Source organism: Microtus pennsylvanicus, chromosome 2, assembly GCF_037038515.1.
Source record: "Microtus pennsylvanicus isolate mMicPen1 chromosome 2, mMicPen1.hap1, whole genome shotgun sequence".
Taxonomy (NCBI): Eukaryota; Metazoa; Chordata; class Mammalia; order Rodentia; family Cricetidae; genus Microtus; species Microtus pennsylvanicus.
The window spans coordinates 315,605-334,251 of record NC_134580.1 but is presented as its reverse complement, the minus strand read 5'-3'; the positions used below and the strand labels follow the sequence as shown (position 1 = coordinate 334,251).

The 18,647-nt window shown below is 38.0% G+C and overlaps 1 protein-coding gene across 1 annotated transcript in view; it reads right to left on the bottom strand.

Moving 5' to 3' along the window:
- The window catches only part of LOC142844668 (uncharacterized), a 31,490-nt gene extending 15,042 nt beyond the window's left edge, over window positions 1-16,448 (bottom strand). The window contains exon 1 of the mRNA XM_075963479.1: window positions 16,336-16,448. The gene's annotated coding sequence lies outside the window, so the exon portion shown is untranslated. The remainder of the gene's footprint in view (window positions 1-16,335) is intronic.
- Window positions 16,449-18,647: the final 2,199 nt, after the last annotated feature.

Here is an 18,647-nt window from a genome sequence, read left to right as displayed (position 1 = left end):
ACAATACAACATGGGTCCCTCCACAACACACACAGTTTGGCTTCTAAGTTGTTATGGATGCTACTATGCTTGGTTCAGAGTTCCAGCAGCTTCTGCATGAAGTTGCTTTCTCAGATTAGGAATCAGGTTGCCTACTTCTTTGAGAAATTGAAGACTTAGATAGATGAAATCTTTCCCTAACTTACCTTCCTAGGCTTCAAATAATAAGAAGGGCCTTCTCTTTAATGGTTCTAAACTTCTTGAAATGTTGTCCTCTTTTTCACGACAGGACTGCCATTTGAATCTTCCTAGTGTTTTTCTCTACAAAACTGACTTTTTGTTTCTATCCACATCACTCATTTTTTTCCACTGTAGACCTAAATAAATCATCAGTAATAAATACCTAACAGAATCAATGCTTTGTCTAAGAAATCACCCAATAACTTTTTAAAGTTTGCCTTACTCAACTTCTCAGGGAATGGAGAAAATTGGAATGATTTGGGAAGAAAATATTATACAAATGACCAATAGATAAATTTTTCATGAAGTCTATTTCCCACTGAAATCCAATGAACTCAAGCTCCACTGTGTGCATTACTTTCAACACCCCCATATTCCTAGTCCTACAAGAATAGTTAATTAAGCTCTGTACAGTTTTCTATGCCTTTTGCCACCTAAAGTCCTAATATCATCCACATTCCTCCAAAAGACAACGTTCCCACATTCTACCCAGCAACAAAATCACTTTTGGTGCACCACATTTTGACCTAATTTATTCATTTCTTGCTGTGATTAAATTCTCTAAAAATAGCATGTGAGGTAATAAACAGGTTTCTTTGACTGATATTTCCAGATCACAACCCACAACTGTGGAAGCTTAGGATAGAAATTCAAGTTACAAAATGAAGGCAAGAGACACTAAGGAAAAACTTTTACTGGTTTTCACTCTTGCTTAGTCACTCTCTCTTGTTCAGCTAGCTTTCTTATCCCTCTCAGTCCCACTTTCTTAGGGTATTGAAACCATGAGTGGAAGAGAAGAGCCTTCCCACATGAATCATCAATCAACACAATTTTCCCATATTTAGTAGCAATTTTGATCTGGGCAAAGCCTCAACTGATGTTCTCTCAAGATGACTCTAATCTACATCATGTTGACAGCTGAAGCTAATTAAGGTAGAGATGATAATACATGAGGAGATTTTTTAGCACAAAATCAATATATTAACCATATCAAACATGAAGAACTGAAAAACACAGATAGGTCAAGAAATGAGAAAAAGTAAACCTCTAAGATCAAGAAGAGAAAACAAAAACTGTTTCTCCACAGAAACTTACTAAACCAAGAAATGCTCAAGGACCTAGGAACACCTGATTTTCAATAAAGGAGCTAAAAGTATACAATGGAAAAAAGAAAGCATCTTCAACAAATGGTGCTGGAATAACTGGATGTCAACCTGTAGAAGAATGAAAATAGACCCATATCTATCACCATGCACAAAACTCAAGTCCCAATGGATCAAAGACCTCAATATCAGTCTGAACACACTGAACCTGACAGAAGAGAAAGTGGGAAGTACTCTACAACATATGGGCACAGGAGACCACTTCCTACATACAACCCCAGCAGCACAGACATTAAGGGCCTCATTGAATAAATGGGATCTCCCGAAACTGAGAAGCTTCTGTAAAGCAAAGGACAATGTCGCTAAGACAAAAAGGCAACCCACTGACTGGGAGAAGATCTTCACCAACCCCGCAACTGACAAAGGTCTGATCTCCAAAATATAGAAAGAACTCAAGAAACTAGACCGCAAAAGGCTAATCAACCCAATTATAAAATGGGGCACTGAGCTGAACAGAGAATTCTCAACAGAAGAACTTCAAACAGCCAAAAGACACTTAAAGTCATGCTCAACTTCCTTAGCGATCAGGGAAATGCAAATCAAGACAACTTTAAGATACCATCTTACACCTGTCAGAATGGCTAAAATCAAAAACACCAATGATAGCCTTTGCTGGAGAGGTTGTGGAGCAAGGGGTACACTCATCCATTGCTGGTGGGAATGCAAACTTGTGCAACCACTCTGGAAAGCAGTGTGGCGGTTTCTCAGGAAATTCGGGATCAACCTACCCCTGGACCCAGCAATACCACTCTTGGGAATATACCCAAGAGATGCCTTATCATACTACAAAAGTATTTGTTCAACTATGTTCATAGCAGCATTATTTGTAATAGCCAGAACCTGGAAACAACCTAGATGCCCTTCCATGGAAGAATGGATGAAGAAAGTGTGGAATATATACATATTAGAGTACTACTCAGCAGTAAAAAAACAATGACTTCTTTTTTTTGTTTGTTTGTTTTTAGAGAAAGGGTTTCTCTGTGGTTTTGGAGCCTGTCCTGGAACTAGCTCTTGTAGACCAGGCTGGTCTCCAACTCACAGAGATCCGCCTGCCTCTGCCTCCCGAGTGCTGGGATTGAAGGCGTGAGCCACCACCGCCCGGCAACAATGACTTCTTGAATTTTGCATGCAAATGGATGGAAATAGAAAACATTATCCTGAGTGAGGTAACCCAGACCCAAAAAAGATGAACATGGGATGTACTCACTCATAATTGGTTTTTAGCCATAAATATAGGACATTGAGCCTATAATTTGCAATTCTAGAGAAGCTAAATAAGAAGGTGAACACACAGAAAAACATAGAGTTATCCTCCTGGATATTGGAACCAGTCAAGATTGCTGGGCAAAAATTTGGGAAGTGGGAGGTGGGGTGGGATGGGGAAAAGGGGAAATGGGGAGAGAAAAGTGAGAAGGGGAGGATAGGGAGAACTTGGGGGAATGGGATGGTTGGGATAATGGAAGGATGGATATGGGAACAGGGAAGTATATATCTTAATTAAGGAAGCCATTTAAGGTTGGCAAGAGCCTTGACTCTAGAGGGGTTCCCAGGGGTTCAGAGAGATGTACCCAACTAGGTCCTTGGGCAGCTGAGGAGAGATAGCCTGAAATGACCCTATCCTATAGCCATACGAAGGAATATCTTGCACATCAACATAGAACCTTCATCGGCGATGGATGGAGATAGAGACAGAGACCCACATTGGAGCAATGGACTGAGCTCCCAAGGTCCAAATGAGGAACAGAAGGAGGGAGAACATGAGCAAGGAAGTCAAGACCGCGAGGAGGGCACCCACCCACTGAGACGGTGGCGTTGATCTATTGGGAGATCACCAAAGCCAGCTGGACTGGGACTGAAAATGCATGGGATAAAACCAGACTCCCTGAATATGGTGGAAAATGAGGACTGCTGAGAAGCCAAGGACAATGGCACTGAGTTTTGACCCTACTGCATGTACTGGCTTTGTAGGAGCCTAGCCGGTTTGGATGCTCACAGTCCTAGACCTGGATGGAAGGGGGAGGACCTTGGACTACCCGCAGTGCAGGGAACCCTGACTGCTCTTTGGACAGGAGAAGGAGGGGGAGGAGAGTGGGGCATGGGGAGTGAAGCAAGGGGGAGGGAAAAGGGAGACGGGGAGTAGGTGGAAATTTTTAATTAAAAAAATTTAATAAAAAAATTAAAAAAATAAAGATGAAAATAAATAGTTGTTATATCAAAAGAAAAATATACTTTCTGTAAAAAACAGCTGATACAACAATTAAAAATTTATGAAATTCAAATACTAATATTAATGATGAACACATTTTCATTTTCAAGTATTTTACCTATCGTTTGAGCATACTGTTTGGTTTTGCTTTTATTTAGATTTTGCTTTGCTTTGAATAATTTCTTATGAAACTTTAGATTTATTCCCTTGTTAGATAAGGTGTTTGGTGATATAGTCTGCTATTCTCTCAGTTTTCTTTTCATGGTTAACAAGTTACTTTGTTATGCAGAGTGCTTTTAATTATATGTGGTTTTATTTGTCTATTTTTTCATTCTATTCATTCTACTTCTGAGACTGTAGCTATCAACAATAAAAAGGACATATTCTCAAACCAAAATCATTTGAGATTTGCCCTACATTTTCTTCTAAAAATATAGTTTTGTAATTTCAGGTTTTACATTAAAGTTTTTCATCCATTTTGACCCAACTTTCATGCATACTTTAAAGGAAGAGCCCCAATTCATTATTTACAAATGGATAACCTGTTTCACAATAGTATTTCTGGAAGAGAATATATTTTCCCTATTGAACTTTTGATAGAATGATAAATTACACTTGATTTTAAGTGTTTGGGTATAGTTTGGGAGATTTCTCCATTATTCTACTAACCTTTCAGTCTATTTTTATGCCAGGATCATAATTTGTTATTATAATGAGTTTGTAATTTGAAATGTAGTTTGAAATGAAATACTTTAAGGTCTTCAGCTTTGGTCTTAAGTTTGCTCTGGTTCTTTGGAATCTTATGGTTGGTCTCCTTTTATCTCTTCTTAATGATGCACGACATTTTTATTTAATAATTATAATCTTCCTCAAAGATTGTAAAATATAGACAAACCACAATAAAAGTCAAATAATTAACAAAATATGTGTTACTCTATTTTCTACTTCTGTAAATAATTGAAAGTTATTAAACACTTTTCATCATAAATCTTTCAAAATTATTATAAAATACCAAAATATTTTATTCTTATGATGGTAAACAAAATTTTAAAATCCTACTTTCTTACATATAATCATGTATATTATTAATTAATCAACATTAAGATAAGTGAATATTTAAAGCAGACTTTCAGGTCTACAAACTTCAAAGATTGAGCTAAAAAACAAAAGGTAAGTTTAAGCCAAAATTCAGAATATCTCCAGTGGAATCAGATGATAGAATCTTAAATATATTGCAAATTTGTCCAAATCAAAATGACTCAAATATGTGCATTTGTTTATATGTTACTAGAGCCCATGGATGTGAATCCATTTCACCTTGACCAAAGGTTCTGAATTTAGGGCTATTCTTGCTCCTTCAATAGGAATTTTGACCCAAGGTGTATCTACCTACAGGATGTTCGACCTAAGGTGTGGTGGCTGTGTGTCCTGCCTAACCAACTTAACTTAGGGTAGAGTGACTTGATGGTACAGGTATTGTAGAGGTAATTAGTTTGTTTCTTGTTTGTATTATGGTAAAGAAGTCTTGTCTTCTTCCCCTGCTTTTGGATTGGGGTATATAAAGCATATGGAACATAAATGAGAATTCAGTATTCACTGGGTTACCTTCCCAACTCTATTCTGTGTCTTTGTGTTTCTCTTTCTTTTTTGTTTTTGTCTAACATTTCTAATCCACATGATCCTACCCTGGTGGAACATATAAACTTGTCAAGACTTGACTCCAACAGATGTCACCCTAACATGGGATCCCAACAACCTGTGTGATTGCACGGACAATGATAATGTTCTATACTTTCTATGTGTTATTAAATTTGTGCACAGAGGCATATATGCTATGTTGATCTCTAATAAAAATATGACACATTTCCAAAAAAATAAATGAGAAAAAGTAAGCCTCTAAGTTCAAAAAGAGAAAACTAAAACTGTTTCTCCACAGACACTTCCTAAACCGAGAAATGCTCAGGGACCTCATAATATAGGAAATTTTCTGAAAAAGAATAATGAAAATCTGTCATTTTATAGAGAAACAACAATAAATTTAGATGATAATTAATAAAAAAATAATATAGATGGTATCATAGGCGAAACAAGACACAAAGACAGGCCTACAAATACATATCATAGTTCCTTAAATAAGAATGACAAGATACTAACCAAAATTAAATAACAAGAAATCACTGGCCAGCAGCCATCCTGTGTACAACTTCTCTCCTTTGCTGATAATAGACAATGGATTGGGTGAGGAGAGCTGATCCACCATAATTGAAGAAATTTGCATAAAGCTTTCTGATGTTTTAAATATATAAAGAGTTTTGATTACTAAAAGGATCCCATTCTCTTATAAAAAGAAAATTATATTGATTAACATCACTTAGGCACCATTTTGTTTCCTATGACTGAAGATTGCCTGTAAGTCTGCATCATAGTGGGGAAATAAAAACTTTTTCAAACCAAATGCAAGATAACAATTTTTTAAAGAAACAGTGTATGATTTGTAATATATACCTAAAGCAACTTGTTTTGCTCTAATTGTTTTATGAGTCACAAGGATTTTTGAAAAGAAGCTTATCCCCATATTTTATATATGTTTATTTGTGAGAAAGAATGTTTTCCATGTATATACAGGTGACATATAAGAAAAGATGGTGTCAGATCCCCTGAATCTAGAGTAGCAGGTGGTTCTGGGACTCCCAACTCAGATATTGGGATATGAACAGGCCTAATAATTTCAAGTCACCAAAAACTCTTAAAATATAAACTGGTATAAGCTACGCAGCACTTTAGCTATAACACTCTGGTTATCTATGGGGGAAAAACCTTTACAAACTTATATAGCTGCTATGGAAATCACAATGGCAGTTCCTCAGAAAATTGGAAATAGATCTACCTCAGGATTCTGTTGTACCAGTCTTGGGCATATAACCACAGATGATTCATCCTATAGTTAGTATTTTACTGTTTGGCTCTTTTGGGAGCCCACCACCCAACACCCAAATAAATCACATGAAGGATTATTCTTACCTATGAATGCCCAACCTTAGCTTGGTTCTAGTCAACTTTTCTTATTTTAAATTATTTTATCTACCTTTGCCTTTGGGATTTTACCTTTATTCTATATACCTTTCTTTACTTTTTACTCTGTGGCTAACTGTGAAGCTGGGTGGCTGGTCCCTGACATTCTGCTCCTTCTCTTTTTGGTCCTCAATCCTTCTCTCTTTCTCCTTTTATTTATTCTCTCTGGCTGGCATCCCATCCTATCCCTCTCCTGCCTAGCTATTGGCCATTCAGATCTTTGTTAGACCAATCAGTTGTTTTAGGCAGGCAAAGTAACATGGCTTCAGAGTTAAAAAATGCAACATAAAAGAATGCACACACTCTTGCATCATTAAACAAATATTTCACAGCATAAACAAATGTAACACACCTTGAATTAATGTTGTACAACATTTCCCCTTTTGTCTAAATAAAAAATGAAAGGTTACAACTTTTAACTTTCTCCACAGCTGCCATTTCCTTTCCATTAGCATTAAAAAATGAAAGTTAAAAAACTACTATGCAATCTATATCTAGGTGTCTTAATTACCCCTTTCTGTTTATTAAGCATATTTTTAGGGGGCCAGATGAAACATTAACTAATTAATCTTTATCAATAAAAATTGGGAGGTAGATATCAGGGGTAAAAACCTGAAAGATCAGAGAAACAGTGGAAGTCTATTGATATAAATTTAATGTCTATTTTGTTAAATGAATGTCTGCTCTTGTTTAAGGTATTATATTTGTTCAGTTCATTTATGATAATGTATAGTTAAAATACAAATTAATAGAAAGTCATTTATAATAGTTAAACTTGTAGTCATGTTAGTTAAGTTTTCTAGATGTACAGAGATATACTTCATATGGATAGGTATTCTTCAAATCTTTCAAAGACATATAGAATATGGCATTTTAAATGTTTTTAAAATTTATGCCTCTTCATGACAGTGAGACATGAATCCTTCTGGTAGCACCAATTATTTCAGAGGGGTTGATGGGCATTGAAGGAACTTATTATGGAATTTGCCTTCAATGTGACTAGGCTAGCCATTTGGGCAAGAAACTGCTCTTGACTGGATTGCTTGATGGTATGTTGTATAAACTGAACATGCAGGACCTACAAAAAGGACTAATAAAGTTGCCTTAAAAAGGTGAGACAGGTCCTGCTTCATGAAAGAGTCTGCTAGACATTCTGCAAGACACAGAAAAAAGGTGACTGAGAAAGTGCCAATATAAGTGGAACTGTCTTTGAAATTTTCTGCTTCATGGAAAAGTCTATCAGACACTATGGGCCTCTAGACTGCAGATGTTACAGAAGAACTTTGGGTGACTGTCCAGGCAGCAAGATGTCTTTGTCAATTCTAGAGTTTTGGAAGTGCTTATAATTAGTTAAGTAATATATATCCTTCTAGAGTCTTTGGTGGAGTTGAAGAAAGACCATTTTATTATTATAAAAGATAGATTATATATGGGGGAAGGAAATGGGAGGCAGTGGTGGGGAAGAGACAGAAATCTTTAATAAATAAATAAATTTTAAAAAATAAAAAAAACTTTAGACTCATAAAGATAAAATACATGATAGAGTATTTTTCTTAATTTGCCAAATGTAAATGGACTAAATATTGTAACTATAATTCTTGCTTGATATGGTTTTGTTATATGTAACCTTGCTATATCAAAGTTAAAACCTTCCTTTTTTTGTAGACAAAATTCCCCTCTGTATGCTGTGAATATGTTCTATTCCCATTGGTTAATAAAGAAACCGCTTTGGGCCTATGGTAGCACAGAATAAAAAAAGGTAAGAATTGCAAGCAGAGATAGAGGAGAAAAGAAGGCAGAGTCAGGGAGAATGCCATGTAGCCACTGGAGGAGACAGATGCTGGATGGAACCTTATTGGTAGGCCACAGCTATGTGGCAATACACAGATGAATTGGGTTAATTTAAGATGTAAAAGTTATTTAATAAGAAGCCTAAGCTATTGGATATGCAGTCTTATAATTAATATAAGTTCTGTATAATTACTATGGGTGTGGATAGTGGGGAAATGACTAAACAACCTCTGTCTATACCAGGATATAATGAAGTTTGCAAGCTATACAGCATACACAAAATTAATGTCTAAGTTCAAATGTCCTGTTCCTTGACTACTAAGGAATTGTACAAAGAAGCACAAATCAGCCTGAATGTTTCACTGCATGAGGGAATGCAACAGTCTGTCAGGAACTGGGAGGTATATTATGACCAGGAACCATGGGCTTTAACCTGAAAATCCTATGACACATGTCTCTAAAGACAGTTAGGTCAGGCCAACTCCATGGTTCCCTGAAGAGTCTACTGCCCACTAAAATCCTATGACCTTGACCTTCACTGTCTGCCATTACTCTCAACATTCCCTTCGTTTATGTCCTACAAAAACAGCTGATTAAGCTCTTTGTCCAGTTTTCTGATCTCTTCGGCATTCTAATAAGAGTCAACATTTCCAGGTCCTTTGCAGCAACAAAATCCCCTTTGAATCCTATTTTTGTTTCAATTTTCTTCTGCTATTGTTATTAAATTATGCAATCAAAAGCAACTCAGGTAATGAACATGTTTATTTGGTTGTTAACCCTATTTCACAGTTCCTCCTTATGAGAGCTTAGGATAGATACCCAAGCTGATAACTAAAGGCAAAACATGTGGAATCATTGTTTTCTGACTTTCCCTCTTGTTTTGTCACCATCTTGTGCTCAGAGCTTTGTGCTCAGAGATATTGCCAACTCAGTGGAAGAGCCTACCTATATCAATCAAAATCAACACAATCTCTCTCAGATACCCTAATCAGATAGTCTTATCTAGTCATACTCTCAATTGGTATTTTCTGAGATTACTCTAAGCAATACCATTCTGATAGCTGAGGCTAATATACAAAAAGATATTAAGATCCAAGGCAACGTACTAATTATATCAATAACTTAAGCAGCAAAAACACAAACAAAGATAGATATGCCAGGAAATGGAAAGAAGAAAAAAACCATTTAAGATAAAGAAGATAAAACTAAAACTGTCTCTCCACAGAAACTTTCCAAACAAACAAAAACTCAAGGAACTCATAACATGAGAAATCTGAATAAGAAATTGGTGAGACAATTATTTTCCAGAAAATAAACAATATACTTAGATAAAAATGAATAAAATCAACAACATAGATTGATAGCACTGACAAAGACACAAAGACATATTATTCTCCTTTAAAGAAAAACTAGAAGATTCTAATCAAAATCAAACTCTAAGAAATCAGTGACTAGCACTCATCCTGTACACTTCTGTTCTTTATCCTTTACAAAAATAGAAAATGGCTTGGGTGAGGAGAGCTGTTCTACCAAAATTGGAGAGATTCACTTGAAACCTTCTCATGTTTTTCATAGAAAATAGTTTTGACTACTTAAAAAAATCTCATTATCTTATAGTAAAGAAAAGGATGTCTGTTAGAATCACTTAGACACCATTTTGCTCCCCCTGATTGCTGATTGCCTGTAGGTCTGCAATCAAAGTGAGGAAATGAAAATATTTTAACACAAAATGCAAGATCACAGATTTTTAAAGTATCTGTGGACACCTAGAGCAGCTTGTTTTACTCTAATTGCTTTATAAGTCACAAGCACTTTTGAAAGCAAGTTTATTGCTATTTTTTGCATATGTTTGGCAATGAGTGAGAATATCTTCCATATATATACAAGTAACATACAAAAAAGAATTTCAGATGCCCTGGATCTAAAAATGCTAGAGTTATGAGCCTCACAACTTGAGTGTAGGTATCTGAACTCAGGTCACCTCCAAAATGAATATGTGCTGAGCCACCTGCCAACATCCATAATACCTTTTATCCAATAAACCAAAAGTCTCTCACAGATTAACAACAAGAGCAACAAAACCTAAATAAAGAAAGAAGTAAATAAATGATCCTTGGAAACATGAGGCATCAAAACTAAGATGACGTGTATGGTAAATTTGCATCATAAATGAATACAGTGCAATGGCAATTCCCAACGATTTATAACAGGAAAGCTATTACAAAGCTACATTCATATTGTAAGCACACAGAGTAATCATGGGATTATCAAAAAATAGTACACAGATTGACATAATATGACTTCTTTCTGGGTGGAGATTGTACATACCTCTAATCCCAGCACTCAGGAGGCAGAGACAGCAGGATCTCTGTGAGTTTGAAGCCAGTCTGGTCTACAAAGTGAGTTCCAGGACAGGCTCCAAAGTTACAGAGAAACCCTGTCTCAGGAAAAAAAAATTACCACAAAGCTGATCAACCTAGAATGTGTATGATATTTGGGAAAGAATAAAGAGGATGGAGAGAAAAGGCCAAGAGCAAAGTCAGGAAAATATAGTCAGCTATTAATCAAAAGACCAAAGGAAACAGTCAGGAAACGTGTGGTCCTGACCAATGTTACCCAGCTACCTATGATTCTATGTGTATGGAAATTAAATAAAGTCTTCACAATTTTCATAAAATTACTTCAATGTGACCCTTAAACTGTTGTTTCTGACCTTCCAGCTACTGTTATTTCTTCCAGAGAGGCCTCATGCTCTAGAGCCCTCTCTGCAAAAAGAGATGATCTCCTGCTAAGGTTATGTAGCCCCTTAGACCTCCTTGTGTTTTCAGGTAAACCCAGACACACTGAAGATCAATCCCAAAACAATATAGAATAACTTCTGCTTCCTGTCAAATGGATTTTAGTGCAAGATATAGATTCTGCTCTATCTACCTGCCCAACACCATAAAAACCTAAGAAACCTCTGTAGCACAGAAACTCCCTTTGTCCCATGGAACTAAACACCACTGAATTACACCATTGCAGCTGGTGGTAGCAGAAAGTTAGAAGCATTTTAATCATGTATTGCTAAAAGACAATCAACATCACCATAGTTCTACCAGCTTTTAAACAATTTGAGACATTTATCAGACAAACTTGAAAGTAGACTGCAATATTCAGAACTTCTAGAAACCAGATTATCAGTTTTCAAATTTTTCTTTCCACTGTACACCAAGAGCATGGCTCTGTATGTACACTGGACAGTGATATTACAAGGACAATATCCAACCATGCCAGGGCTGCGGAGTCTCCCTCTCCCCGGGAAATCCATACACGAGGAGGCTCAGAAGACAAGGGGAACTACCCAGGTCATTACACAGAGCAACAGAACCACAGCCTGGCTCATGGTCCATCCAAATCCCAGCAGAAATTACAGCTCTGAACACCCTACATGCACCATGGCATAGGTTGTGGTCTTCCTTACAACTCATTACAACAAAAGTAGAAAAGAATCCTGAAAAGAACCTGCAACCTACCTGCTTGCTAAGATGTCCAGAGTTCCTCATTGGCTAAGGGCAATTCTGCTGGGCCTCAGAATATTTTCAGCTCCCCTAATGGGTGATCAGAGATCACCAGACAGCACAGTACTTCCTATTCTGCCCTTCCAGCCCAGTAGACAGGGTTCTAGACAGAAAGTTTGTATTTTAGTAGACAGTCATCCACTTTCCTAGCACATATCCCATTCCTCATCCAAAGCACAGGGTCCTTTGAATACACCTTCTATTACACACTCAATGTGCAGTGCAGCCAACCTATCACGTCATACCTGGGAAATCCTGCAGCCAAACATGGGTCACATTTACAACCGTTGTTAAAGAAAAATAGGCCATGAATTAGAAGATAATAAGGGGTCATGGTAAAGCGTGGGGACAGGAAAGAGAATGCGGATATGATATTGTTATAATCTCAAAAAAATATTTTGAAAAGTTGAAATAGGATTCATGGCCATGTGCTTCAGAAACTAGAGATTTATATTAGAGCACATCAAAGATTTCTCAAACCTTTCATCTCTGGAGATATATTTAAAACCAGTAAAATAACAGTCCTGTTAGGTGGGCTACATTTTACTCAGATCTATTTTGGTTGAACTACTATAAATATAGCAATTTGGTTTTATGAGAAAGTCAGTTTTTTATTTAGATTCTTGATTGCCCTGGCCTGTGGACAACAAGAAATGGCCATCAGGACATTTATGGAGCATCTAAAATTGATTACTGAATTCCTAATTAGGTAATTAGTAAATAGCTAAGCATTGCTAATCTCAACTTCCGTTGAAGTAGGAAAGTTCTCAACCACTGTCCTGTCTTTCACTTTCTGCACTGTGAATATACCAGCTTCAAGCTTGACCTATGTACTCAATTCTTGCACAGATCCCTCTTCATTTATAAGCAAGCACTAAAAGACTGAGATACTGGAGGTCACTCACTAGCTGTTCTATTTTTGCTTTCTCACAAACCAGTCAAGGCCCTGTCCTGAAGGAGTTTCAGGACTATCTACCCAGCACTGGGCAGCAGAGGCAGTATTGGGGTGTTTAAAGAAATTATCAATTACATAGCATGAGGCAATAATATTATATAAGCTCATAGTCTCCCACACCAGTATGGCACAGCCTCTCCCTCCCCCAGGGAATCCACACTCAACAAAGCTCAGAGGCCAAGGGCCACTACCCAGATCACCAAACAAACTAACAGAACCTGTCTGGATCATGGTCCATTGCTTTCCAAGCAGCTAATAGCTCAGCCAACCTGCTCTTCCTGGTCTGGGGAAGTGGCCCCTACATATACCATGGCATGGCTTTGTGGTCCTCCTCACATCTCCAATCAGCAGAACAAGAGAACCCTGGAAAGAACCTGTAAGCTACCTCCTACGGTGATACTGACTGCCAAGTAGAGTCCTTCATTAGCTAGAACCACCCAGCTGGGCTTCAAGACATTAGCAGTTAGCCTACGGGGTGAACAGAGATCAAATGTCTCAGAGAGCAAAACCCCTCCAGGTTTTCTTCCACACTATGGTGAGACAAGACCCTAATTTATAGTTTAGTAAAATCTTCCATTTTCCCAGAGCAATTCCTGTTCTTCCTCCAAGGCACATGGTCCTATGTGTACATATTCTATTACACACTCAATGTCCAGTGTAGTCGACCCTTTACTTCATAGCTGGGAGGTCTTGTAACCAAACCCAGGTCACATTCAAGCAGTGATTGTTAAACAAAAAGAGGCCATGGATTAGAACACAATAAAGGGTCCATGAGAACAGTTGGAAGCTAGAGACTGATAGTAAAAATAATGTAATTACAATATCAAAAGAATACGGTTAAAAAGTTCAAACAAGCTTCATGGTTGTGTGCTCCAGAGACTAGGGATCTGTATTAGAGCACACCAAGTACAACTCACATCATTTCTCTCAGGGTATACAGTCATGTTAGGCAGGACCAAACCCTTTTACCCAGTTCTTCTAGTTTGCTTGAACTACTGTAACTACAGTAATTTGGTTTAATTATGTTTTTATATAGATTCTTGAATGCAGAGTTTATGGTGTGTCACTACTCATTGCTAATGACAACTACTGCCCCAGCAGGAAATCTTTCACCCTTTTTCTTGCCAATTCCCTTTTCTGTTGTGACTATGCTTGCTTTACAGTTAGTCAGTGAACTAAATTCTTACATCGGTCCTACTCCACTTGTAAATTCACAATAAAATCTAGAGAAGTTGGAGGATACTCATTCACTGATCTATTTCTCCTTTCCACAGACCAGTCAAAGTCCATCCTGGTTAGAGTTGCAGGACTATCTTTCTAGCACTGGGTAGCAGAGGCAGGATTAGGTGTTCAAAGCAATTCTCAATTACATAGTGTGAGGAAAGCCTGAGCTACAGGAGACACTGATATAAACCAATTGTTCTCAATCTTCCTAATGTTGTGACCATTTAAAACAGTTCCTCCTGATGTGTTGAACCCCCAACTATAAAATTATTTTCACTGCTCCTTTATAACTATATTTTTGCTACTGTTATGAATTATAATATAAAATATCCGTGCTTTCTGATGGTCTTAGGCCAGTCCTGTGATAGGATCATTTGATCCCCCAAAGGAAGCTGTGACCAACAAGGTTAAGAAACCCTGCTCTAAACTGATATAAATAAATAAACAGCACTTAAGAAAGAATGGAATGAAATTTTTAAACTAGGAAATATTGAAAATATAGCAGTAATTCATCTAAAAATAATGAAGGTTAAAAATGATACCAATAATTGATGCTTTAAAATGATAAAAGAAAATAGAACATTTATCTATACTAAATTTGAAATGGAGTAGTCCTTTCCCTGAGAGAAAGAGTGCCATTAATAAGAGACTGTATGGCTTTGTTCCATGTAAAATGTTAGCCACTGAGTGTTGTGATGTGATGGTGTTACAGTCAATTGCCTGTTTCTCAAACCTTTCAGCTAACTTAACAATGTCAACTAAGATTGTACATATCTGCATAGGAGAGCTCTCTAATTGGAAACTGAATACTTAGTAGTTCAAGCTATCCTCCCTAAATTGTACACCCACCAATTCTGTCTGTCTTCATTCACATGGAAGGAATGAAAACATGCAGGGAAATTACACAGAAAGTCACTCACCAGGCCCCATCAGTCCTTCTTTATAATGGAGACCCCTGCAGTGCAGTCTGTGACTTAGCCATTATCTAGTCTGTTTCCCCCTACAGTGAACACAGAACAATGTTCCTCCTCTTCTGGTCTGAAGGGAGAAGCCATGCTCCACACACAAATCCTTTCCCTATTCTGCAATGGACAGTCCACTATGTGACTCAAACACAATTTTAGAACTGTGTGGTAATTTTAGAACTGTGTGGTGCTGCAGACATGTAATCCAAGGTTTAGAGTGTTTAGTCAAGAGGAGAACAAGGACAATGCCTTGTGGGGCTACAGACAGGGTTCAAGCACATCTCAATAAAATTAGGAGACCTTGACTCAAAAACACTTTTCAAAAAGACTGGAAATTAATCATAGAATTAATATACGTTTATGGCACAACAGGACTTAATGTTAGTTGTGACCCTGTAATGGCTCCTTGAACAGCATTTAGAAGCCAGTTTTTTAATGGACGGATGGGCATTTGTGCTGGTTGTAAATCAGGCTTGTCTCCTTTGTGATGGGAATGTAGCTGGTTAATCCTGGGGAACAAACTTTTATATTTTATCATACTAATCTCTAACAGGTTAGAATACCATTGCCTTTGGGGTATTTGGGATGCAGCTCTCCCTTACCGAAATTCTATTTTGTGACTTAATGTCTTCTAAGAACCGGTGATTCTATTACCATCAATTCTACGCTTCTACAATTTAGCAGTGGAGTGCTACTCTATACAAGAAATACTGTTACAAGCTCCACACAATTAACTCCAGATGGATCCTAAACCTAAATATTAAATGTTCCAAGTGAAGAACTTCTGGAAGATACTAGAGGAAACAGAGCTATCTGTCTTTGGCAAATCTGTGTTCCACTGCGACAATACAAGCACTAAGGGAGCCCACATGTCACAGTGAAGTCAACAATAAGGGTATTTCAAAGCACAGTCCCACTCCCAAATCTCTGAGCAGACGCAGTAAGGATAGTAAATTACTCAGAGGCTGCCAGCCAGCTCAGGAATTTCAAAGATCATGCAGAATCACACAGGATCACACAGACCCTGCTGGGGCATGGAGTACCAGCAGGACCAGGCAGAAATATGATTAACTCTGCATCTGGTCACCAGCTCCCACCCAGCTTAGAGGAGGATGCACCACACTGTCTCCCATGGCTCAACTAGCCGCTCCTCTCAGTCTGAGGATAACCCCAAGCTCACCACGTCATGGTTTTCCAGCTTGTCCATGCTCCCTGCTCAGCTCCCTGCACTCACAGTAGAACACACAAAACCACTGACGCCAAATTCTCTTCAAAGTCAAGCTTGAAAGTGGCCACCACCGGAAGGATCCTGTACAACTTCTGACTGGCAGGTCACCTGGAGGGCCTGATTGGCTAGTGAGTCCTGAGTGACAAGAGCACCTCCCATAGAGTTATTCTGTGCTTAAAGACACAGCTCAGCTGGTTGGTCATGGTGGCGGAGCATGCCTTTAATCCCAGCCCTTAGGAAGCAGAGGTACGCTAATCTCCTTGAGTTCTAAACCAGCCTGCCCTTTTTCAGGACAGGCTCCAAAGGTGCAGAGAAACCCTGCCTCAAAAAACTAAAACTAAATTAAAAAAGAAAGAAAGAAAGAAAGAAAGAAAGAAAGAAAGAAAGAGGAAGGAAGAAAGAAAGAAATCTGCAAAAGCTAGAAAGAAAGAAAGAAAGAAAGAAAGAAAGAAAGAAAGAAAGAAAGAAAGAAAGAAAGAGAGAGAGAAAGAAAGAGAGAAAGAAAGAAAGAAATCTGCAAAAGCTAGTTCCAGGAAAGGCTCCAAAGCTACAGAGGAATCCTGTCTCGAAAAACAATAAATTAATTAATTAACTAATGAAATAAAAATTTAAAAAATAAAAATTAAAGACACAGCTCAGTGGTTCCTGGCCCTGCCTTTCATCCCAAAGACCTTTTCTAGATCATCAGAGATCTAGAAAAGATCCATAGCACGAGACCTTGGCTCCAATAGCAGACCCTGCTATCTTCCAGCTCTCCACAGGCACTGCCCGTTCTTCTCCTTGACACAATGTGGCTAGCTAGCTTGTGTGGGCCACTGTTATATACTACGTCCCTGTCCCACAGGTGGAAGGATGCCCAGAATATTAACAGCTAAAGGGAGATTTAAAGATACAAAAGGAGATATTTGTTATGTGACACTGAGGTCAGGTGAACTGAAGATAATTTTTACCTGGTTGTCCCAGGGACTTCAGATAACCAGGAAAGAAAAGTAAGAACTAGATCATAGATTAAAAACAGATAATAAGTCTTTCTCCCACCAGAAAGCTGCATGATGCTTCCATTACTTTGGAGTTTCATTCATGAAATTCAGAACAAACAGTTGTCAAATGGATAATAATAAAGATTAGTCTCCAGGGAAAGTTGAATACTTAGAGAATAATAAGACAGGAAAAAAGTGTTTATGAGCACTAATGCCGTCACATCTTCCTCAATGGGCAGGTGAAAAAACCCACAGCAGCATTATTCAAAGTTGTCTCCATGAATAGCACTGGTAGAATGAATCTCTCCACGTATATAGAAAGTAGATTTATTAGAATGTCTTACAAGCTGTGGTCCAGGTAATCCAAGAAATTTGAAGATTCTAGTAGTTGTTAAGTTCATGAGGCTGGAGATCTCAGCTGGTCTTCAGTATATACCAAAATTTCAAGGAAGATGCTCGTAAAGAAATGAGCTTGGTAGCCAGAGCTAGGGCAAGTGGACACAGAGAGAGCTTCCTTCTTCAGCAATAAAAAATACAGAAATAAGTTGTAGAAATTAAGGGTCCAGTCCAGAAGTGCAAAAATATAAAGTTGTAAGCAAAAACACATTTTAGAAAGAGAGAGAGAGAGAGAGAGAAAACAGAGAGAACAGAGAAAGAGAGGACAGAGAGAGAGAGAGAGAGAGAGAGAGAGAGAGAGAGAGAACAGAGAGAACAGAGAGAACAGAGAGAACAGAGAGAGAGAGGAAACAGAGAGAGAGAACAGAGAGAGGACAGAGAGAGAGAGAGAGAGAGAGCTGCCAGCCACTGTTAACCACTAACAAACACTTTCTGCCTTAAGAGCATGCATCCTGGCAGCCACTGTGTACAGAGGTAAACTTTTAACAGTCATTTCCTGCCTCCCAGCTTTTCAGCTAGGCAAGTGCTGGCACAAAAAAAAAAAAAAAAAAAGTTAGCTTCTAGATATTGTCTCTATGGGACACTCTACTTGTATTCTAATTTTTAACTGTCCCCTTATGTAACTCTACTCTCTTCTGCCTTACATTCTCTCAGGTGCCGTGAAAAGTGGCTGTGCCAGCCACTAACTTTCACAATCACTCTAAGTTAGCATTCTAATGCTCTATAAACAAAAGTTGTAAAACTAACAATGTAAAGTGACTTTAAGCCTGACCTCAAGGTTGTAAAAGCCCTTTGACACACACCTGGTGCTAGATTTTACTGTAGGAAGAGGCTCCAAACCAGCCCTCAGGGCCACAGTTTCAGAAGCCGGCCTCTGGCTGTGATCAC